A 25,620-nucleotide genomic window follows, 5' to 3' on the forward strand; every position below is an offset into this window, starting at 1 on the left:
TCTCCATTTTCACACCATGCACTTGCTGGGACTGTAACTCAATTAAGGCCACGGTCGCTTCCTTCCCACTCCTTTCCTATCCCATCGTCGCCTTAAGACCTGCTATCTGTGTCGGTGCGACGTAAAGCAAATTGAAAACAAAAAGGAATCTGCAGCTCTGAAAAGAAAAAAAATAATAACAACATTGGTTGCTACTCACTTTTACGGTTTTCGGAGATACCGAGGTGCCGCCTTACAAGAGTTACTTTACATACAGTCGAAACAGGTTATAACGGCTCCGAAGGGACTGTTCATGAATGTTCGTTATAGGTGATAGTCGCACAAACCAGGTTCTTTTTTCTGTTGCAAAAAATGTCATATCTATTAGTTTCAGGCTGCGAACTTGCATGGTTAATGAACAGAATAAAGTTAGAACTTGAGAAATTATAAGTGAAAATACAGTATTTGTAGAGTGGACTGAAAGGATGTTTCTACTCACGTTTACACGGTACGTACAGTATAAAAATATATATCTGCAAAATATAAAATAGTAAGTGAGGAAAGAAGTAGCAACAGTGTAAATTGATCAGTAATGTTACGAATAAAACTCCATCTTTTTCATTACTCTAATTTATTTCAGGATGGCCTAATAAATGCACACACACATATATTTAAACACAAGCAATTCTAATCAGTTATGAATTGCCACACCTATTTACAAATCTCTCTACCTTATGGCGCAGCAAGGGTCCAGCCCGTTCCTTTACCGGGGACGCTAATCCTTACTTTCACTTTCTCAAAGTCCAGTCACCTCCTGCAGCCGCTGTGCGTAGACAGCTGGATTTAAACACAGTGCCACTGGCTATACAACACACGACGACTGCTCGTTGATTCGGCTCCACAGATGTACTCCACACAGTCCCATGCAGTGAACGACTAAACAGCTCAACAGTATTCATCAGCAGGACGATACTCCCAACGGCGAACATTAACACAGGTCCAATTATCCTCCCACTCAAGATAGCGCGTTTCCTCGCTGGTTCACGGGGATTCTCAGTCCACAGAATTACACGAACACACAGTACAGCCTACGTTCTGTCGCCTCCAATTACACACTCACTGGTCTCTCCGACACCACATCAACAGCTCCTCGTTCAGACCTTGGTGGGACACTGGCGACAGCCAACACCTCTGACGCCCTCAGCCCAGCCACCGAACCCCAGCTCACTGAGTGTCACACTAACTCCCCCACAGAGTCCAACTCTGACTCGGAGTCCCACACTTACTCCGAGTCCAACACTGACTGCCTGTCCGCGGCTAGCCTCCCTTTTTATAGCTCGCGTGATTTGATCCAGAAATTTCACGATGTCGCTACAGGCAGAACATTCCCGCTGAATCTCCAAGGAACTCATAGGTAAGCCGGCCGCCGAGAACAATACACGAAAAGGTCGGCCCCACCCCACAGGTCGGCTGGGAGATTCCAGGTCGTCTGAGTCACTAGCCCCTTCCTGGAAGTACCGAAAGGAGCTACTACGGGGCTTGCACGTAACAGTAATGTCGCACACACTTGCCTAATTTAATGACATGTTCTCTCTCTCCTTTCAAATTGTGGAAATCGTAGTGTGATAACACCCATTCCTTCGTGACACTGACGTTTGTTTCCTATTATATAATCGCCATATTTTATGTGACTTTTCTTCAATAAAAACACTTTATCTTTCTTTTGCTGTATCTTCATAGTGATGCTTGCCTTGTCTATGTAGCGAACCGACTGATTTGTAGTCTACAATATACTGAAAACAAGAGTTTGAAAATAAGCTTTACATTGCTGTTCGCAATCTCGAAACGCGTAACAAACAAAATTCAACATTGGACGTTATAGTCGATACATTTCTCCAAAAATGTATAAAAATACGCCGTTTTTTTTACGATATGTCCTAATAAGCGATGTCGTACTAAGCGGGATTTTAAATACAGTGTTTATATAGCATTTAGACGGGACCGTTAGATTTCACCGTTATATCCAATAGGTCGTTAAAAGCGATGTCGCAGTAAACGGTGTCGACTGTATTAGTAAATCTGCTTACACGAGGCTGACTTATTTTAGCACCTTCAGTTATAACCATACTGAGCCGGCATCGAACTTCCCAACTTAGGCCCAGAAAAACAGCACTCTTTATCATCTGAGCCACTGTCCGCTAGATACTTTATCATCTGAGCCACTGTCCGCTAGAAACAACAATCCGTAATTATTGCATGTAGCCTATATTTTGTAGAAGAGGCTGTTTATACTGGCACTGTTTCTTAACAAGAGGTTCGTCAGCCGTTGCTCATTTTCTCGGTAATTTGTGTTTAAGGCAATATTTTAAGTCGTTTATATAGTTAAATTAAACGGGAGTTTCTGGAAATAAATAAAAATCAATCTCATTTTTACGTCTAGCACTTGAATGAGCTATGACTCGTGGATAAGCAACGCAACAGTATTAGGAGGGTCTCATAAGGACTCGTGACTTCTGAAGCGTGTATGTTGGTCACATCGTCCGAGCTGAATTTGTCGTTGCATTCCAATGCACCCCGATTTTCTGCTTCATCTTTCGTCGTCCTGTTTCGAATCCGACGTTACGAAGGGAGCTTCACATTTTCTTCTCGCACTGTCCTCTTTTTGTTCGCTGACTCGTTGATTTAAACACCAATCATCTGCGTAATACTTCATGAGACTTGTCATCCCTAAAATGTTAGCCTGTAAATCAACAATGTATTTAGGCGGTGGTAGAAGCGATAAACAAAGACGAGAATAAAGAACAATAGAAGACCCTACTTACATCTCTGAGCATTACAGTTACAATTTGAGTACTTGTATTTCGTTCCCCGACCGCCTCGATCTTCTAGGGATTCGCATAACAGATTCTCGCTCGATTGACCCATGGTCGATTCTACCGTACAGCGTGAAATCTTACTCGCGAGGACAACTTAAAATAGTAATTGGCTAATATCTATCAGCATTTGTTTCTCACCTAAGCTCTTGGTAAATCCTGAAATGCAGTATCCAGTATTCGGGAGATAGTGGGTTCGAACCCCACTCTCGGCAGCCCTGAAGATGGTTTTCCGTGGTTTCCCATTTTCACACCAGGCAAATGCTGGGGCTCTACTTTAATTAAGGCCACGGCCGCTTCCTTCCCACTCTTAGCCCTTTCCTATACCATCGTCGCCAGGAGACCTGTCTGTCAGTGCGACGTAAAGCAACTTATACTAAAAGATACTCCTCACTACGGCACTATAGATACTACTGCCGAGCAGACGTATACAAGCATGCGGGACAATTGTTTGTGATAACCCAGGTCTGGAAAATGAAACAACTACCTTTCTAACGCACTGCACAATACCTCATCTTTCATTTTATCGTTATTCAGCTCCCCGAGGGTATTTATGGCGAGCCTGGAGCCACTGACTCTGTATCATTTTGGGTTCTGGTCGGGAGTTTTAATGTCAGATGTCTTTCCAGACGCCATGTGAATTTTCGCATTAAATTTCCAACCTGTAATTCACTGGAATTCAAATTAAGATCATCCAGGAATAAAAAGCCAGCTGCGAAACCACTTTGCCAAGTACTTCTCCGCCGCCTTATCTAACATTTAAAAACAAGTTGTGAAAACTTCGGAAGGTGTTCATGGTGAACTTACATTGTATAGTGTATGCCAACATTCGGAGACGTACTATGTACTGACCCTTGTGGGTGGAGGCGATAGATTACATCCACGGTTTTCCCTGTCTGAGTTACAGGTAATCAAAACGGTAACAGTGGTGGTTACTTTCAAGAGAAACAACGTGGCTCTCGGCCACTTGAATTAAGTTTAGCCGGGCTGAGTGGCTCAGACGGTTAAGGCGCTGGCCTTCTAACCCCAAATTGGCAGGTTCGATCCTGGCTCAGTCCGGTGGTATTTGAAGGTGCTCAAATACGACAGCCCCGTGTCGGTAGATTTACTGGCACGTAAAAGAACTCCTGCGGGACTAAATTCCGGCACCTCGGCGTCTCCGAAGACCGTAAAAGTAGTTAGTGGGACGTAAAGCAAATAACTATTATTATTATTATTATTATTATTATTATTATTATTATTACCGTAAAATGGGGTGAATAGGAACATGGGGGTGAAAGGGAACACACAGTAGGGAATTTATTTTATGGAAGGGTTGCATCGTATGTAAAGCAGTTCAGTGGGATTTTTTTCACCCAAAATATTCCCTATCCTTATTTCCTGCCATTTCTATGTGCTCTGAAAGGATAACAATAACTTTTAGCAACAATAGTGCCCAATAAGGAAACCTTGAATTTTTTATAGCTATTAAAGACCATAAAATCTTCTTCTGGATTAGAAAATCACGTGGAGGTAAGTGCTTTTAATGTCTAGAATAAGTAACTATGCCATGTTTTGATACAATTAAACATAATTTTACCATGACATACAAGCACACTTTTCTACGTTAACACTATGCACAATTAATGAACAAAATCATTGGAAAATGGGGTGAATGGGAACACAGAGATGATGTGTAAAATGAGCTTAATTGTGAATACAGTCTTCATATAAATACTATTCGGTAATTCTATCCCTTATTTTATCTGTATTCCAGTTGATGAAGAAAGATGCCAAGGCAATATAAACCAGATCAGAGGGGCAAAATCCACAGGAAAGACCCACCGGAAACACTTTCTGCTGCATTAGAGGATATTAAAAGAAGATTATCGTACAGAAAATGTTCAGAGAAGTATGCCATTCCTACAACAGTGTTAACCAGACGTATGAAATATAATAAAAGTGAAGGAGGAATAGAAATATAGCCAAAAGTTGGACAGACATTGTTTAGATACTGAAAATCATTTGGTTGATCAGCTGGTGATGTGTTCTCCTCTGATTACCTATTTGATGCATAACGACCTCCGCTGTATTGTTAAGGCTTACCTTGATAGAATGTGAGTCACTGTGAAGAGGTTCAGAAACAATATGCCAGGTTATGACTTTGCACTCAGTTTCCTTAATCGTCATGGAAATGTTTTATCTCAACGAATGTGTCTAAACAGAACAGAGACCGTATTCTAAGTCGCTTGCCCCGTTCATCAGCAGAAGAAACGGTGGATGATGTTGAAGAAAACAATGGTATCACTGATGACTGCATTGTTTCTGTACTCAATGATATGAGGTTCAGTCCTGGGACAGTAAAAATTAGAAAGAGAAAGCTAAACATTCCTCCTTGTCAGAGTGTGAAAGCTGACGACTTGGAAAATGATAGCCAAGAAGGACATCTGTCAGATGATTAGCAACAGCAGAAGGAGATCTCAAAATAAAATGAAGTTCCTACTGATAAACATGCTAGTAAAAGAAAGTTGCCATTCCCAACCAAAGGACGCCAGAATCAGAACCCCAAATCACACCTAAGGCAGGACTGCAACTGAGAACTACATGCGGTTGAAAAAATAATGAGAGGTGTGTACAAGAAAGCACGAATTGAAGAAGGTGTCTGGGATATGGTAGATTTTACTTCTCCATCCAGATCATTAATCAAATCACCCAAATTCTTCAGAGTAATACTATTTCATTGAAACAGTCACCAGTGTTGGACTATGAATGCTTCACAGTAACGTTTCTGAAGTAGGCGTACTGTATGTGCCAACTAAAGTTGAGAGCAGACAAATTTTTAAGTGGTCCGAACATGAAAATGTCTGTGAAATTGATAAGGCAAGCGTTGTTGGTGTGGTACACCACCCTAATCGTTTTAGAAAGGGACTCCTGAAATTCGATGTAAATTTCCACGTATGGTAACATTTTGGAGCATGTTTTAGGTTGACAATTACCTTATTGTATTAGTTCTTACTGTTTATGCATTTTCAGATCTTAAATAACATTTTTAAAGGTTTTCAGTGTTCCTTTTCACCCCAGTATGAGGAGAATAGGTTTAGACGGGACACTTAAGTATCTGTTCCTATTGACCCCATATTTGGGGTGAATGGGAACACTAATTTTTCAGTCAATATCACGTAACTTTTTGTACCAATCTGTTCATTTCATGTACCATAACTAGCTATCTGACCTTATCAATACTGCTACACGAAGAAATTTATTAAATTATCTAAATCAAGAAAACAGCGACAGAAAATACTATAAAACCGTTCCCATTCACCCCATTTTACGGTATTATTATTGAAATAAGTTCAAAATAAGGCGAATTCTTTGATATTTGTACAGTAATTGAGTTCAAACTCCTCTCTGTGTGTGTTTTAATTCGATTCACAGTTGCTTTAATCGTCACTTCATCTTGTTCATTATAACCTTAATTAAGGTCACGGACGTTTTCTTCCCAGTCCTAACCCTTTCCTATCCTATCGTCGCCGTAAGACCTATCTGTGTTGGTGCGACGTAAAACAAATAGCAAAAAAAAAAAAAAAAAGTTGAGGATAAAATTATTGAAAGTATCGAGTAAGAACTGTTAAAATACAGTAGTTACACACTCCAAAATCATTCCCCTGGCGCACAGCTTACAGCTTTGAAATCTATGTCACGTCTAAGCACAATGAAATGAAACCTCACAAACGTGATCCCAGTTTAGGTCATTGTGGGGCTGTCCTGTTAGTAAGGTTTCGTAAGTTTACCAAAGTGAACTATAGAACATGGCTTTGGATGGATGCTGTGAATTGTTGTACATCTGTGTCTCACAGCTGGGTCTGCCTAGACATGACAGCCAAAGGTATCATTAGTTGGCAACTCCCACTCATATCAGATAGCTCCTCTTGCCTGGCAAAGCTGAATGAATCCCAATCCAGACCTCAGTCCAGGATTACAGTTCTTGAAAGAACCAGGAATCTAATCCTGAGTTTCTGGGTCAGAGACAGACATGCCAACCCTCTACCACAGGATTGCCTCAGGACCTCTAACGATACTTAGTGAGCAGCGATTTCAACGAAGTGAACGAATTGCTAATAGGGAATGTTCTGTTTATGTAACTTAAGTATTTACGTTGCTTTATAATATTTTCGAATGTCTTAATGCTCGAGTATTAGAGGCCGAGTTGGAAACCACCTCTAGAAGTAAAATGGTGGGAAGGGAACGTAGACTATTTGTATATGGGAAAGGTGACGGCGCATACAAAGAAAAATAACCATTGATGAGGAAATATAAACAGTAGGTTAACTCAAACAAAGAAATATTTTCTACCGGAAGTAAATATATACTGAAGTATCATAAAATCATTTAAGGTAATCTTCATCTGAAATTCAACACTACACAGTATAAGTGTGACCTGGGGCTGTTGATCAGAAGAAACGTAGGAAATAGAAGCGGATGCTTAGAAAAGAGTGCTGGAGATTAAATGAGTAGCTCACGTTACAAACGGAGAAGTGTTAACGTTCCTTGAAGTATCCGTTGGATAAAGATGAAACGATCAGAACCCTGCATGGTTATGGTAATCTAGTCAGCGTTCTGATGACTAACACAACCATCGTTGAAAAGTCATTCAGTTTGAGTCGTGTGAACCCAAGCATCATAGTTAATTAAATGCCATACCTTGAGGTGATTGTAGATAACTCTGAATTTGAAACTCACTACCTAACGTTGGGACTTTGTATTTTGATGCTATATTCGGTATCTGTTCCCATCCCGAAGAAAGAAGGTACTCCAGAAATGTAAATTTTCAAGGATTGAATATAAGAGCACTACTCAAGTACGGTACAAATCAAGCAACTTCAAATTTTAACACAAAAAACAATTAGGCTTAGTTGTCCCATGCGTATACTTGCCTAGTATCGTGGAGACCCCCTTATAGCCTTCAAAACATCTTGTGTTCTGTTAGGCACTATTTCAAGAAGATGCTGGAAATGTTTTGGAGTAACGGCGTGTTATGCAGACTTTATGCAGTGGTCTTTCATGAGATTAGATGAGGGTGTACATTCTCAACGAGCATTACTTCCCAGTTAATCCTCCGTAAGCAGAATTGAGATCGGGAGACGGGGTGGATCACTTGCAGCAACGAAAAGTCATTTACTTGTTCCTGAAATCATTGCATGGCTATCGGGATGTAGATGCATTTTCCACACCGAGTATAAAAGCTGGATGGACTAAGGATATCTTGTTCATAAGTTGGAACGTTGGAAGTAACAGATATGAGAATAGGAGGAACGTTTTCTCATATAAACAGGTAAAAACAATGGCAGGGGAGTAAGCTAAGTTAGAAGCGACTTCGATGGATGAAGATCCAAATAGTTCCACGCATCCATATGGGCGCCAAGATATCCCTGACCTTTCGGTTCATCCTGACTAGTTTACGCTTTTGTTGCCTTATGTTAGGGTGCATATACTCCGTACGGCTCTACTTCTAAATTGACGTTTCAGCAGATTTTGGCTCTGACTGGTGATTATGTGCTGAAGCATAGACATCCAACCAATCCCAAGCTGCCATTCATATCGATTTATATCGGCAGAGCACGATCTCGAAACCTAGTTGCCAACTCTAATATTTACATTCGCCACGTGGTTAACGCTCAGCGTGTATGGTATTCGGTACGGTTCGCGATCTTTTGCATTTTCCTTCAGTAATTAGTGTGTTTTTCATAGTTGGAGGGTTCCAGTGACTCTGAGATCAGTAGTGTGTTCCCTTTGTAGGCCATAACCTTCTTTCTGTGCCAGCCAAGTGTTATTTCCTCATTCTCTTTTTTTTTTTTTTGTTAATAATATATTCTATTTTAGTGCCAGATATTGTTAGAAAGTGTAGTTCTTGTGAATTTGTTTTCAATCCATATTCATTCGTTTTTCTGAGTACTGTATTACAATTTAAAAGGGCTGTTTACCTCGGGCATATTGCATCAGCTGTTCTCGCGGGTGCAGCGCGCTGGCAACAGAGGGAAGGCGATGCTTATTTCTTTTGCGAAACTTCAATTTAGAAGTAAGGCCGTGCGGAGTATAGAATGTGGTGGAATTCTTGCCTTCCCGTCGAATGACGCAGCTCAAACTTACATTTATTTCACAGAGCAACTTCCTTTGATATACGGTTCTCGTGTTTCTGGACCCATAGGAGGAGATTTGGCCATTAGTTCTTGTACATTTGTAACAAGGTGTGGTTAATAGTTCGCTCACCTAGTAAGGTCGAAGTCTGAAGAAATTGTAGTATGTGTGTTAACTTAATGTTAGCAATCATCCGAACCCTCCACCGTACAAGTGATTTCCCCGATGACGGTATGAATGTTTCTTGGTCGTTGCACCTTCCTAAACTTCCACCAATCGGTGCTGGATAGTTAACTGCTATTCAAGAGATACTGCCACTGCGCAAGTCCATTGGATCATGTTTTCTTGCATTGTTGCTGTGATTTATACACTTATATAATAAGCCTGAGAGGTGGATTGCTCTGCTGTTATATTATACCAACAATGGCGATCGTGTATTTATAGCACACATATTGTTGCCAAGTTGGCGACTTTTGTATCCCTAAATATACCGACTTCTGATCGTTGAAAAGACTAAATTTAAGCTGTAGCGACTCGAGACAAAACTGGCAACTTCTATCCATTCCTTACTATGTAATCTTGAAATTTTGAGCTTCTGGAAACAATTCATGGTTCATGGTGTAGGTTACTGTAGTCACGTCCTAGTTCGTGAACCATGAGCAACGGCTGAGCGGCCTAGTAAGTGGTCCTGAGAGTCGGGATACCAGTTGCTATGGAATGGTAGTGCGCATCTCGGACATATTCTGAGTCATGGCCCTCCTTGTGCTCAGGCGGCTAGGACTATATAGTCCACTGGTGGTCCCTAACCCGAGAGGAGAGATCCTCACTTGGACTATGTATAAATAGGATAGCATCCTGCTTCACGAATTTACTGAGCTCAGAACATTTTAAGCAAGCCTCGGACGTACTGGAGTAACGGAGTCCCACTCCCATTTGACAGGCGAGGGACTCCTTGGAAACAACTTGGCGAACGAAATGGAATGCGATGGGGAGTTATCAGTATTAATGGGGCTTATGGAAGAAAGAAAGTAGGAATGGCTGAATCAGCAAATAAGATGAATCTGGATGTGCTACCAGTGAGTGATATTCGGGTAAGGGGAGATAACGAGGAAGAGATAGGATAATATAAAGTGTATTTGACGGGTGTTAGAAAGGGAAGGGCAGAGTCTGGGGTAGGGCTCTTTATCAGGAATACCATTGCACGCAACATAGTTTCTGTTAGGCACGTAAATGAGCGAATGATGTGGGTAGATTTGTCAATTGGAGGAATTAGGACGAGAATTGTTTCGGTGTATTCGCCATGTGAGGGTGCAGATGGGGATGAAATTGACAAGTTTTATGAATCATTGAGTGACATCGTAGTCACTGTCAACCGCAAGGATAGTAGAGCTAATGGGAGATTTCAATGCGAGAGTTGGAAATAGAACTGAAGGATGCGAAAGGGTGATTGGTAAATGTGGGGAAGATATGGAAGCTAATAGGAATGGGAAGCGTTTGCTGGACTTCTGCGCTAATATGGGTTTAGCAGTTAGGACTACATTCTTCAAGCACAAGGCTATTCACCGCTACACATGGGAAGCTAGGAATACCCGATCCATAATAGCCTATATCTTGACCGACTTCGAATTCAGGAAATCTGTTAGGAATGCACGGATTTTTCGTGGATTTTTCGATGATACAGACCACTATCTGATCTGTAGTGAACTAAGTATCTCTAGACCTAGGACAGAGAAAGTGAAATCTGTCTGCAAGCGAATAAGGGTAGAAAATCTCCAGGACGAGGAAATTAGAAGTACATGGATATGATTAGTGAAAAGTTCCGAACAACGAACAGTAAGCAGGTTCGGGATATAGAAAGAGTTTGGTTGGCATACAGGGATGCTGTAGTAGAAGCAGCAAGGGAATGCGTAGGAACAACTGTGTGTAAAGATGGGAAAAAGCGAACATTTTGGTGGAATGATGAAGTGAGAGCAGCTTGTAAACGTAAAAAGAAGGCTTATCAGAAATAGCTCCAAACAAAGGACGATGCAGACAGAAAATTGTACGTAGATGAACGAAACAGAGAGAAACAAATAGTTGTCAAATCCAGAAAGAAGTCGTGGGAAGATTTTGGTAATAACCTGGCAAGGTTAGGTCAAGCAACAGGGAAACCTTTCGGGAAAGGGGGGAAAAGGAAATGAACAGTGTTAACCGAGCTCATGGGGAGTAGGAAAATTACGTTGGTGAAATTACGCTTGAGGAAGTGGAAAAGGTGGTAAATAAACTCCATTGTCATAAAGCCGCAGGAATACATCAAATTAGATCTGAAATAGTGAAGTATAGTGGGAAGTCAGGCATGAAATGGCTTCATAGAGTAGTAAGGTTAGCATGGAGTGTTGGTAAGGTACCTTCAGATTGGACAAAAGCAGTAATTGCACCTATCTATAAGTAAGGGAACAGGAAGGTTTGCTACAACTGTCGAGGTATCTCATTGATTAGTATACAAAGCAAAGTATTCACTGGCATCTTGAAAAGGAGGGTGTGCTCAGTGGTTGAGGGTAAGTTGGATGAAAACCAGTGTGGTTTTAGACCACAGGGGGGCTGTCAGGATCAGATTTTCAGTATGCGGCAGGTAATTGAAAAATGCTACGAGAGAAGTAGACAGTTGTGTTTATGTTTCGTAGATCTAGAGAAAGCATCTGACAGGGTACCGAGGGAAAAGATTTTCACCATACTGGGGGACTATGGGATTAAGGGTAGATTATTAAAATCAATCAAAGACATTTGTGTTAACAATTGGGCTGCAGTGAGAATTAATGGTAGAATGAGTTCTTGGTTGAGGGTACTTACAGGGCTTAGACAAGGCTGTAATCTTGCACCTTTGTTGTTCGTAGTTTACATGGATCATCTGCTGAAAGGTATAAAGTGGCAAGGAGGGATTCATTTAGGTGAAAATGTAGTAAGCAGTCTGGCCTACGCTGACGACTTAATCTTATTGGCAGATCGTGCCGAAAGCCTGTAGTCTAATACAAAGGGTATCTTGGACCTTGAAAATAGGTGCAATGAGTATGGTATGAAAATTAGCCTTTCGAAGACTAAATTTATGTTAGTAGTAAGAAATCCAAGAGAACTGGTTGTCAGATTGGAGATACAAATCTGGATCAGGTAGATAATTTCAAGTATTTAGGATGTATGCTCTCCCAGGGTGGCAATATAGTGAGATTGAATCGAGGTGCAGTAAAGCTAATGGAGTGAGCTCGCAGTTGCGATCATCAGTATTTTACAAGAAGGAAGTCAGGTCCCGGATTAAACTATCTTTACATCGGTAAGCTTCAGACCTACTTTGCTTTACGGGAACGAAATCTGTGTGGACTCAGGATATCGTATTAATAAATTAGAAGTAACAGACATGAAAGTAGCGTGAATGATTGCTGGTACAAACAAATGGGAACAATGGTAAGAGGGTACTCGGAATGAGGAGATAAAGGCTAAGTTAGGAATGCACTCGAATGATGAAGCTGTACGCATAAACCGGCTTCGATGGTGGGGTCATGTGGGACGAATGGAGGAGGATAGATTACCTAGGAGAATGGACTCTGCTATGGAGGGTAAGAGAAGTAGAGGGAGGCCAAGACAACGATGTTTAGACTCAGTTTCTAACGATTTAAAGATAAGAGGTATAGAACTAAATGAGGCCACAGCACTAGTTGCAATTAGAGGATTGTGGCGACGTTTAATAAATTCACAGAGGCTTGGAGACTGAACGCTGAAAGGCGTAACGGTAATAATGATTATGTATGTATGGAAACAATTTTATCAAATGTTTTATCCACCTGAAAGATCAACATTATTTTTATTGGATTCACCTTTAGTATTTAGCACTGCCCTCGACACGGAAACAAAGGTACTTCCCCGATTACAAAACTGAGAACAGTAATAAGCTGTGATTGTTACGAATGCTCTCATTGGTACTCAGGAATTCAAGAGCTTGGTTTAAGCCAATAGTGTGTTTTCTTGTATGCATAGTATATCTTAAACCGGGCGAGTTGGCCGTGCAGTTAGGAGCGCGCAACTGTGAGCTCGCATCCGGGAGATAGTGGGCTCGAACTCCACTGTCGGCAGCCCTGAAGATGGTTTTCCGTGGTTTACCATTTTCACACCAGGCGAATGCTGTGGCGACGTAAAGCAACTAGAAAAAAAAAAGTATATCCTAACTGCAGGCTGCAGCCAGTAAGTGCCCAGAAATAGTGATTTGTAGTTTCTTGGGTTGGCGGTGTTCGATGTTGTTTGATAGTTTCCGGTAGGAATGGGAATCCGACCCAAGTTATGAGTAGAGCCCTGCACGGATGTATCAAATACTATCCGCATCCGCACTTCTTTCATCCGCATCCGCATACGCATCCGCGAATGGTTATCCGCGAATATTGTAAAGTTTTAAATATTGAACTATATTACATCAAAGGTATTGAAACGGATAGATCTGTTAAATACAACAGGCCCGCCCCCCTACAGTCACAGGTTTATGAAGGATTTCTTCTTGGGACAACTACAGATGTATTGAGATTCCCTTTAGGGATCTTTGTTCCTTCCACTAACTGCGAGCAGGATTCAGTTAGGCTTTGGTCAGATTACAGCTATATATATATATATATATATATATATATATATGAACTCAAGGCTCTTTATATATATCACTACTCTCCCATACCAATGTCAGGGGTCCTAACCACAAGCAAAAATAGGAGTATACCTGAGTGAAAATCAATAAACTTCCTTATTTAGAAATGATCAGCAAAATTATCCCCGCTGCCATTCAGTTTGCATCCGCCAGGACACTGGCGGCTACACACGTTACTGTATAACTGTGCGATTTAACTGCACCAATCAAACTGCGAAGATTTATCTCACGTGTGGATGGTAAATCGTTGCAGGTACTTCTGCTTGCACAGTTCGTCGGAGCAAGTTCATTTTTTCTAACCAATAATACTGTGTCGATTGCGTTTGCACAGTTTTATCGCAACGTGTGGACCGTGACGACTGCCGATTGCTCAGTTCAAGTGAGTCACTCGTTAAGTTAGTTATCATAACAGTGTCTCAGGAAGACTAAAGCGGATATCGTGAGCATTTAGAAACTTTCATTGGATGCTATAGAAATGAATCTTGTCTCTGGCAGACAAAGTCTAAAGATTATCACAATCGGAACAGAAAAGACGCCGCCTACAATAAATTGATTGCAAAATATAAATTAAATGACTGCAAAGCCAACAGAGACGTAGTCGTAAAAAAGATTAATAATCTTAGGAGTTAAACAAAGTTAAACAATCTAAAATAACGGGGTCAGGCACTGATAAGATATACACTCCGCGTTTGTGGTACTTTCATCTATTGGACTTCTTATATGAACAAGAGACCCCAACTTCGGTACAAAGCGTAACTCATTTAATAAATTGACGTGTGAATATTCCTTTCTCTTCAGTAGCCAATCTTTAGACCACACGCTGCGTGTCTACTTTTGCTTTTTCATTATACACACACATAGGCCCAACACCGCTAGTACGCCATCATCGTCCGTTGCTTTGATAAATGTCTGATGAGTTCTGTCGATCGACGCAGTTATCTGTATCGTGTGGAGGCTACAGGGCTTTCAGTTTTACTGCGCAGTTCATCGTTGCAGTTAAATCGCGGCTACACACGTTACGGTATAACTGTGCGATTTAACTGCAACGATGAACTTTGCAGTAAAACTGAAAGCCCTATAGCCTCCACACGGTACAGATAACTGCGTCGATCGACAGAACTCATCAGACATTTATCAAAGCAACGGACGATGATGACGTACTAGCGGTGTTGGGCCTATGTGTGTGTATATAATGAAAAAACAAAAGAAGACACGCAGCGTGTGGTCTAAAGATTGGCTACTGCAGAGAAAGGAATATTCACACGTAAATTTATTAAATGAGTTACGCTTCGTACCACAGAATAACATCACGTTAGTCCTGTTCGGTCAGGTTCCGTGGCTAAATGGTTAGCGTGCTGGCCTTTGGTCAGAGGGGTACCGGGTTCAATTCCTGGCAGGACGTAACATTGGAAGTACAACTGTCACATGGAAATTTACAGTATATTGCAGAATTTCCTTTAAGCATCTTATATTTCGGGGAAAAGACTCCAAGACAGCTGCAGATAATATATTCCAGTTATCGGTTTCGCACAGTTATACAGTAACGTGTGTAGCCGCCTTAACGTTGATTTTATGAGAAAATTATTCTTAGCGTTACATGTAGTATGTTGTTCATATAAGAAGTCCAATTGATGAAAGTACCACAAACGCGGAGTGTATATCTCGTCAGTGCCTAACCCCGTTATTTTAGATTGTTTAACTCCTTTTTGTAAGAACTCTTAAGATTATTAATCTTTTTTACAAATACGTCTCTGTCGGCTTTGCAGTCAATTAATTTATATTTTTAAATCAACTTACTGTAGGCGGCGTCTTTTCTGTTCCGATTGTGATCATCTTTAGACTTCGTCTGCCAGAGACAAGATTCATTTCTATAGCATTCACTGAAAGCTTCTAAATGCTCACGATATCCGCTTTGGTCTTCCTGAGACATGTTGTGATATCTTAACGAGTGACTCACTTGAACTGAGCAATCGGCAGCCGCCACGGTCCACACGTTGCGATAAAACTGTGTAAACGCAATCGACACAGTTTTATTGGTTAGAAAAATGAACTTGCTCCGAGGACCTGTGCAAGCAGAAATAACTGCAACGATTTACCATCCACACGTGAGATAAATCTCCGCAGTTCGGTTGGTGCAGTTAAATCGCACAGTTATACAGTAACGTGTGTAGTCGCCTTAACTTCGCGGATATCCGCATCCGTGCAGGGCTCTTAATTATGAGGGATGACTTACTAGCGTGCTTGGCGGCTCAACACAAGCATTTGCAAATACTGTCGTACAGTTATATACGTGTGCTAAATCGGCTAATCGAAGCTTAGTTCTAAGCCTTGCACTGGAGATCCTTCAGGGGTTGCCAAAGGAATTTTATGTCTGTTCGTGATCGATCTTCACGGAGCAAGTGACCGCGCGGCTCGGGTCACGTAGCTATCAGTTTGCATTCGGGTGATGGTGGGGTCGAATCCCATCTTCGGTAAGCCCTGTAGATGGATTTCCGTGGTTTCGCATGTTCACACCAGCGATGTACCTTAATTAAGGTCATGGACGCTTCCATCCCAATCCTATCACTTTCCCCTCCTTCCGTTGCCGAATACCTTCAATGTGTTGGTCTGACGTTGAAAAAAGAACTCTACAATACAGTTCGACATTGATGCTTGTGTACAAAGTGGCCTTCATTTGTGTTAGTCTGCTGGTTTACTGAGCTATTCTGAACCGAAGCGATGAATGTGGGGCTTAACAAAAGTAATCCTTAGACTTGTTTATGTTGTGAAGATTGTTTTAGATGGAAACGTTCTCGTATGCATAAAAAAGCCGTATGGAATATTCCTATATAAACTGTTCTTTGCCGATAGTGTGACTCAGAGCTGATACTGGCATCATGTTAAAAGAAAAAAAAACGAAGGGAGAGAAGAATCTCCCCATATCAGTGTAGCAGTGACCCGAGTCGTTCATGCGTCAGCTCTTGTTTATATCAACAAGGAATTGAGTGTGACGGGTTGCCAGCATGTCTGGCGGATCAAAATCCCCTTGTGATATCATTATCGGGTTGAGTACAGACGCTCATTGGAATTGATGTTTGTTAGCAAAAGAAGTCACGGATAGAAAGAAAAAAAGACAGCCTGGAGATACATGCGATGAAGCATGATTCCGAGATCTCTCGCTAATGAGAATTAAATACAGACATCATATGTTCGACCTTTAATCTATATACCATATATAAAATAAGATTTTTGTCTGTACATTGCTCAGAATTAAAAATATATATTATTGGTATGTTTTATTGAACTGAACATAACAGGCTTTCGCCAAGTTACAATGTTCCAATATGCAATTCAAAATAAACACAGACTATTTATAGCTAAGCACTAACTACTTAACTACCTCTAAATCTACCATGTATCATCTTGCACATGGGCGGATCGCCAGCTCCACCTGCAACACACCACCTCTACTTAGAACTAAACTAACTATTTTACTACATTAAATATATACTAACTCTATCCTAAATCTGTTGGCCGCGACATCACCCCTGGTGAAGAACTCTACCACCCTTCCCTGGGATGTCACGACCAGACATGTCTTATGAGGCTCAGAAACCGATACCTCATAGACCCCTTAAGCTGTCAGTGTTATTTCCTCACCACTCCTTCATGTAACAGCCCACATGTGTGCGGATTACCTAGCTCTACATGTAGGCTGTCACACCTGTATTTCACTGCCGAGACGGAATCCATAACTCGGCTCATCTTTCACTGTCTCATTGACAACTTACTTCCTCTAACCTAACATTACAGAATTAAAAATACAATGGTATTGCTGTATCGGTCGTGTCCACAATAACAACGAAATGCACATTTTAATTTTCCGTCATCTCTGTATGTATTATGCATGTATATTGTATATATGTATGCATGTGCATCACGAGAAAATGGGTGAAGAGAATTTAATGAAAATCGGTATGTAAAGTCGGGAAGTGAGGCACTACAATCTAGGCCAGGGTCTCTCAAACGCCCAAAATCTCACGCATGCAAACTGATGCGCAGATTTCCCGTTTCCTATGCACAGTGCATCGGTTCAGCTCGGTTCGGTTCAGACCAACGCTTCGTCTCTGGGCTGCTCGGCTCAACTCGGCTCGGATTTGGAGCGCTACGGAGCAAGTGAGGAAGAGGGAGACAGGCGGGGGGAAAGAGAGAGACAGCGCTATTGCTCCAAATCGAGGAGTGTACAATGCACTGGTGCATGCACTCTGAGAGGTCCTGATCTAGGTTATAAATAGACCTGGGATTTTAAGGCAAATGCCTATTTCGTTCCTTACGAAATATCATGATTTTTAAAAAATATGTTGACGTTTTATGACAAATCCCTTACATTAATAGAGTTTTATAGTGCCCTAAAATGCCTATTTGGACCTTTAGAGCCTATTTTACTATTTTAGTGCCTAAAACTGCCTATTTTCTACATTTAAAATTCAACTTCTGTAATCTTTACAATCACACAATGGACATCCCTGGAACAAGCAGAACAGCAGAGGGTGGGTTTTTCACAGAAATGTGCTCTTCCCAGACAACTGTCACCAAAGGAATACTGAGTGAAGGTTGGAGGTGGAGGATTAGCTCAGAAGAACAACGAGCAGGTAGTAAAGGACGTACTGTGTCGAGTGACGGGGTGAGGGGGCGGATTATTTAGGAAGAACAATGAGCAGGTAGAAAGAAGGGGCATACTGTGTCAAGTCGCCAGTGAAAGAACATCTTTTTAAGTAAATATAGTTCATCATGCCTAACACGAAATCATCTAAGAGTGCGCTTATACAATTTACACGGATGACTTTTGATGGCAAGATTATTTTCTGCCAGTACTGCAATAAACAGGTATGTGCATATATCTGAAATTTCGTATTAATGTAAAACTAAGGTTTTGATATTGGCTCCTCTAATTAATTGTAGAGACCTAGTCCAGGCGACCTGGGTTCGATTTCCAGTACCGGCAGTAATTTAGAAATCTATGAGGTCTGGAACGGTGTTGACCCAGCATCGTGAGGACAATTGAGAAGCTACAGTGGGCAGGGGTTACGGAGGCAAGGCAATACGGCTGAGGGATGTATCGTGCTGACCACATGCCACCCAATATCTGCAGGCCATGAGCTGGGCAGCAACCGTTATTGAAAGCCAAGGCCCTTCGGGGACTGTAGTGTTCTTGTTCTTAATTAACTTTAGAGTAATAATGGCTTAATTTAAATAGTTCAAAATTACAAATTTTATTCAATACCTCACCTTTTCTATTCCTCATCTTAGTCTCTGACATCACTTTATTGTGTTTTAGATTTCACATGAGAAAAAATGCCACCTTCAGCAGCATGCAGATACTGCCAGTCACAAAGTGAAAGCAGCCATGAAAAGTAACATTAGACAGACTCTGTTCACACAAACTACATCTCCTACAACCCATAATGGGTTCTATGCTGATATGTGTAGAGCCCTAGTTGCAGCAAATATCCCCTGGAATACTGTGCATAATCTGGTTTTCGGAGATTTTTTTACAGAAATACACCAAGCAGCACATCCCATCAGCATCTACATTAAAGAAAAACTACTTAGAGATTTGTTACAATTAGGTCATTTTGTCAATCCGGGAGGATATTGGGGAGTCTTGCATATTGTTGTGTGTGGACGAAACTACCTACTCTGTGGGCAGGTACATTGCTAACCTTATAGTAGGAAAACTGGAACCCAATCAGGCATCTACCGTTCACCTTCTTTGCTCTAAACAGCTTGAGAAAGTCAATAGTCAAAGCATTGCATACTTCATCAACAAGGGGTTGCAACTGTTGAATCCTGGGAGTGTCGATGATTCTAAAGTCCTTCTCCTTGTCTCCGATGCTGCTTCCTACATGATTGCCACTGCACCTCTCCGCAAAACTTTCTGTCCTTCTTTAATTCATGTTACTTGCATGGTGCATGCCTTGCATAGACTCGCAGAAACAGTTCGGGCCGAGTTTCCTGCAGTAAATACTTTCATTTCAACAATTAAGAAAGTGTTCTGTAAGGCTCCATCAAGAACAGCCATCTTTCGAGAGAAACTCCCCTCTATACCCTTCCTAGATGGAAGCTGCCCTGTGTTATGCAGAACATCTTGAGAAAATCATGACTGTGATAGACAATTTGCCTTTAACGGACAACTCTGCATGCTTGTCGTCTGTCAAAGAGCTGTTAAATGATTGTTCCAGTGTTCAGAGAGACATTGCGTATATTCAGGCATTTTTTTCATTTCTTCCAGTCACCATTACAAAGACGGAGGAAAAAACAGAAACAGTCTCAAACAGCAATTTTCTGTAATCGAGGAAGCTGAGAATAACAGACAAAGTGCTAGGGTTAAGGTAGGGGATAAAATAAGAGACAAGTGGTCTAGTGTACTGCAGAAAAACCCAGGTTATTCAGTGCTGTAAAGGGTACATCAGGTAATGGATGGGGAGAAGGTAGACTTACCAAGTGAAATTGCATTGAAAAATGTAGGTAAATTTTCCTATGCCCCTCTAACATCTGTGAGTGTGGAGCTCTCTTCTTCTGCTTAAATGATCTTAACAGACAAAAGACACAGCCTGACTGTGAAAAATTTGGAGAAGATTATTGTTATGTACTGTAAAGCAAAAGCAAACTACGAATGAAAGTACTGTAGGAATGTTCCTCACAAATAATTAACACATACTCCATTCGCGTGTACACCGTTATTGGATGCCTACAGTGCTGTAAAATTGTGTACAGTGATTTTAGTATTAAGGTTTTAGATCAGTACTGATAATGATATATCATATAATCCATAACTCTTGACACATGACTTTTTTATATTGTTTTTGATAAATGTCTTTTTTATTCTATCTTATTTTTGCAGTTATTTCAATTTATTGCGAATAGGGATACCACGTTTGTTAAAGTAAAAAAGTATGACGTTACAGTTTAAGTGTATATTGTAATAGAGGCGCGCGGCTGTAAGCTTGCATCCGGGAGATCGTAGGTTCGAATCCCACTATCGGCAGCCCTGAAGATGGTTTTCCGTCGTTTCCCATTTTCACACCAGGCAAATGCTGGGGCTGTACCTTAATTAAGGCCACGGCCGCTTCCTTCCAACTCCTAGGCCTTTCCTATCCCATCGTCGCCATAAGACCTATCTGTGTCGGTGCGACGTAAAGCCCCTAGCAAAACAAATTTGTAATATTTTAAAGTCTATTTCCTGCCTATCCACACATCTTAAAAACATATTTCAAGTGCCTATTTTACCTTTTAAAAGCCTACTTACTTGTTTTAAAAGCCTATTTTAGGCGCCTAAAACTAATTTTTTTAGAGCCTAAAATCCCAGGTCTAGTTATAAATAACTTTATTCACGCTGAATAAAATAGTAGTTTAGGGAAAGGCGCCTAAAATTTAATTTTTCAATACCTATCTTATTGGTACTATCGAAAAGTACTACATAACAAAAGTTATAGATAATACCATTTTTTTTATCATGTAAGTCATACAGTATTACCGTACCGACTATAACAGAATTCATGAATTTAGACCTTCGTAGCTTAGTCCTATATCAGCGCCGACCATTGATAACATAGAAAATATTGTTCAATTGTGTTAACTAGCGATGGTTTTTGTCATGGTTGTCTTAAGGTGTAAAACCGCGAGGTCATTGGTCCTTATCGACAAGGAAGATTGTGAAGATGATTATGAAGAAAGACAAATTCGTTAAGGAACGATTGCTAGAAGAATAAGACAAGCGGGAGTTATGAAAGAGGTAAGGTCTCGCTTTACATTAAATGACCTGATATTACAGAGTCGGAAGAAAACTAAATGTGAATGCCTAGAATATCGAAAGCTGATTAAACAGATCATTGCATTGCATTGACCCATTGTTCTCCCCAGAACCTTTTTAATGGGCGGACCGCCCGGCTAACATAATCTAGATAATATGTGTTAGTTTCATAATATTAATATGTATTTGAGTCGTTGGGAGTTTTAAATTTAAATGGTGTGAAACTGTTTATTTATATGACAAATCTTCATTATTGTCAGAATAATTCCATCAGTTACGTCGGAGTTGGAAGCCTCCGTGGCTCAAGCGGCAGCGCGCCGGCCTCTCACTGCTGGATAGCGTGGTTCAAATCCCGGTCACTGCATGTGAGATTTGTGCTGGACAAAGTAGAGGCAGGACAGGCTTTTCTCCGGGTACTCTGGTTTTCCCTGTCATATTTCATTCCAGCAACACTCTCCATTAACATTTCATTTCATCTATCAGTCATTTATCATTGCCCAAGGGAGTGCGACAGGCTTCGGCAGCCGGCACAATTCCTATCCTCGCCGCAAAATGGGGGCTTCGTTTATTCCATTCCTGACCCGGTCAAATGACTTGAAACAGGCTGTGGATTTTCATTTTTACATGGGAGTTTAAATGTTAAACTTGACTACCACATAGTGCCGTGCGCGAGCGGTGCCTGGATTAGTGCGGAATCGCATGCGATTCCGCATGACGTCACAAACCCGTATGGCACTCCACAGCAACGAAATGGTAAGCCTCCGTGTTACATGATTATGAACGAACAGTAGAACACTACACGTTCAAAATACTCTGTTATGTGATTGTTTGTGATAACACTAAAATAGTTCAATTGTGCAGTTAATGTTTATCTGTCCAATATTATTGCCCTGAGGAGAATACACTGACATTTTATCATATCCATTTTTACCCCCTATTTCCCGCTCGGCTAGTCATTCTTGACACCCGGCTGACGAAAATTCATGGGGAGAATACTGAATTTGGGCATTTATTTGTTGTAAAAATGAAAAATGAAATGGCGAATGGCTTTTAGTGCCGGGAGTGTCCGAGGACATGTTCGGCTCATCAAGTGCAGGTCTTTTGATTTGACGCTCGTAGGCGACCTGCCCGTCGTGATGAGGATGAAATGATGATGAAGACAACACACCCAGCACCCAGCCCCCGTGCCAGCGAAATTAACCAATGATGGTTAAAATTCCCGACCCTGCCGGGAATCGAAACCGGGGCCCCTGTGACCTGAGGCCAGCACGCTAACCATTTAGCCATGGAGCCGGATATTGTTTGTTGTGATGTGATTCGTTTTTTCTGCTGCCACTCATCTCCGATAGATACTGCGTCGCGAGTCATACAGCATGCCCGAATACTGGCAGAAAGCAGCTGGGGTACATGCTGGGTGATTGCCCCGTCGACGACGGGTACTACAGAGGATACAGCTTGAAATCCCGAGTCACTCAAGGGGTACTTTTGATTTTGATATATTTCACAGTTTCGAACTAGTGGGGGATTTTACAGTGCTATGTTCCAAATGCGGGCAATTTTTGCCCTACATCAACTGAAATAACGGGTAAACGGTTGGCACTATCGAGAAATGAAGTGCACCACGTGACCTTGAAATTACAGTTTAGTTGAGCATTCACTAGAAGACTCATGCTGCTCCTCAGCATTCGTTATAAATAGGTCAGATAACTCTTCTTGATATGCCTGTTGTCATATTGTTTTGTCTGCCCTTTTCAATGGTTTTTTGAACATTTAATAAGAAGCGCGCTATGGTACGCCTCAGTTCGTAGTCAGAATTCATCCATTCTGACGTCATCATGCCATCTGTTCGGTGAAAATGTATCCATATATTCGCTTTTTCATCCTGTCAGTTCTTGATGTAAAGCTTGGTATTGTGTCCTAGAAGGCAATGTATTTTTTATTGCAGTTCTACATAGAACGGGTGTCTTGTGAGCTTATAGGTCAGTCTCTAAGGAACGTTTATTGCCAGGAAGGAAACTTTTTAAAAATGCATAGCCTTCATTCTTTCTAGTGTATCTACTTTATCCGTCGATAGGTTTCCCCAGATAATGTTTAAGGCGTATGCCATTATGGGGTCTGTACGTAGATTTTATTTCTCTTAGCAGCATGTAAGTTATTAGAAACGGTCTGCCCTCTGTTGAATATATTTGAAAGCAAATGGATTTTCTTCGTAACTGTAGGTTTTCCGAGAAAATTCACTTTCCTTGTGTTTTTGGCCGTGGTCGCCAATGGGATACTCATTGCGCGCGAAGTAGGGGTCACTTGAAGCCAATATGGTATTAGTTACAGTGCCCCGTTTTTATTTATAGTAAAATATTTTCTAATATTTTATTGTGAGACGTGGTGTGACGACTACGTGCCCCGATCTGAATCCGCCATTTGTACCACTTACTTGTGCCAGGCTTGTCCTGTAATCCTTTCTGTGCGACCTTCAACTCTTGCTCTTTTCCGCGTTGTGAGGCTTAAAATGAGCTTTGTCTCGTCCTTTTGCGACAAATTCGATATTTCGTCTATATTGGCCTATAATGACTTACCTTGGTTTAGGCCTACGTTATTTCAATTTTCGTAGGATATCTAAATGTTTTGAAAGCAGCTTTCTATAGGTGATTTTTTTTAAAAATCGGTTCAGTAGTTTTGAGTTTATCCGTTACACACAAATATTTTATACTATTGGTATAGATTACCAAGAATATGTAAAATGAAAAACAGATATAACCATATCAGAACCACAATTCGCAGACATTTTCAATTATTCACGGGAAAAGGAATATGTACTTATATAAGAATGCGGGCCCTAGCAATTAGCATGAAATGTTCGAAGTGGAAAATGGTACAGTCTTCATGACAACGCGTCTGCACATCGGTCCCTTCAAGTGTGCGATGTCTTCATTTCACGATCCTGCCTATATTTACCGACCTTACCTCTTTTCAAAAGTATTCACGGTAAGGATCCTACGTCGGAAAATAAATGTGACACGTTCTTTCCGCAGCACGTCCGTTGTTCTGACACTGTTGTATACAGTGGCGGCTGGTACAGAAAATCAGTTGTGTGCTGTAACCCATCCCCAGTCCAAAAAATAAAAATATTTAGAAACATACTGGTATGTGGTTTTCAAGAAGCTCTCCACTTCGATTTCCACACTGAACAAACACGCAAACGACCCCAACACATATACGTATTCCTCATAAAAAAACTATAAAACTATATAATTAAACACTCAGTAACACCTGCAATGGCAAGATATTCACGAATTTGGTGTGAGCGCACAAAAACAGAACTTCCCAACGTTACCAACATCATTGAAATAAAACCAGCAACGTCGGAATGCAAAATTACATGTCATGTTTTTATACTGACATTTATAAACTAGATATTTTAATTAAAGAAAATCACAATATCATGTCCTTATTCTGACAAGATGAAAAATACAACTTTTATAGTTCATCGGTTTTTTTTTTTTTTTTTTTTTTTACGTCGCACCAACACAGATAGGTCTTATGGCGACGATGGGACATTTCATCGATTTACAAATGTGGCTATGGAGTAGGCAGGTTGGTAGTATTCTATCCTCTTTGGTATTAAAAGACCTGGGGGAAACAGCTCTACAGTATTTTGTTTTCCCGTTCGCTTTGAACGATCCCCTCTCAGATTCTATCGCTGAGTTAAGAGGGTGCCAGGTGACCACGTTCTCATATCGGTCGTAATGCAAGTGTGACTAGTGCTAGTGCTGCCTCTCTGTGGTCGAACGAAGAATCGCTGTGAAGTGATGTCTTGGCTGTTGTTTCCACAGCCTATCTGAACACATTCTCTTTGTATCGGAAAAGTTGGGCACGCATGCGCAAAAGGCAGAGTTCCTGGTTTCTGGTTAAAAGCTCGCTGAGCTGTGAACGCACAGTACCCGGCGTGGAGCTCACCAGTAGTTACCTGATTGTGAGGGGTGTTGAATAATTTCCTGTTCTTTGGTTGACGTCTTTTTCAATGCACTGTATTTGATTGTGGATAATATTTTAAAACTAATTTCTTTTTTCAATAACCAGTGTGCTGCAGCACTTCAGCACATAAGGCACGGCCGCCCCTGGTTGTATACTTCTTTTATAGCAGAGTTGTGTATGAAAAGCCCCATTATATACCGTTCTCAATATTGCTTGAGTTTGAGTGCCGTTTC

The 25,620-nt window shown here is 41.1% G+C and overlaps 1 protein-coding gene across 5 annotated transcripts in view; it reads left to right on the top strand.

The window, feature by feature from the left end:
• The window catches only part of uex (metal transporter uex), a 485,844-nt gene that overhangs the window by 130,220 nt on the left and 330,004 nt on the right, over nucleotides 1-25,620 (top strand). The window lies entirely within an intron of this gene.

This window comes from Anabrus simplex, chromosome 1 (genome assembly GCF_040414725.1).
Source record: "Anabrus simplex isolate iqAnaSimp1 chromosome 1, ASM4041472v1, whole genome shotgun sequence".
Classification (NCBI taxonomy): Eukaryota; Metazoa; Arthropoda; class Insecta; order Orthoptera; family Tettigoniidae; genus Anabrus; species Anabrus simplex.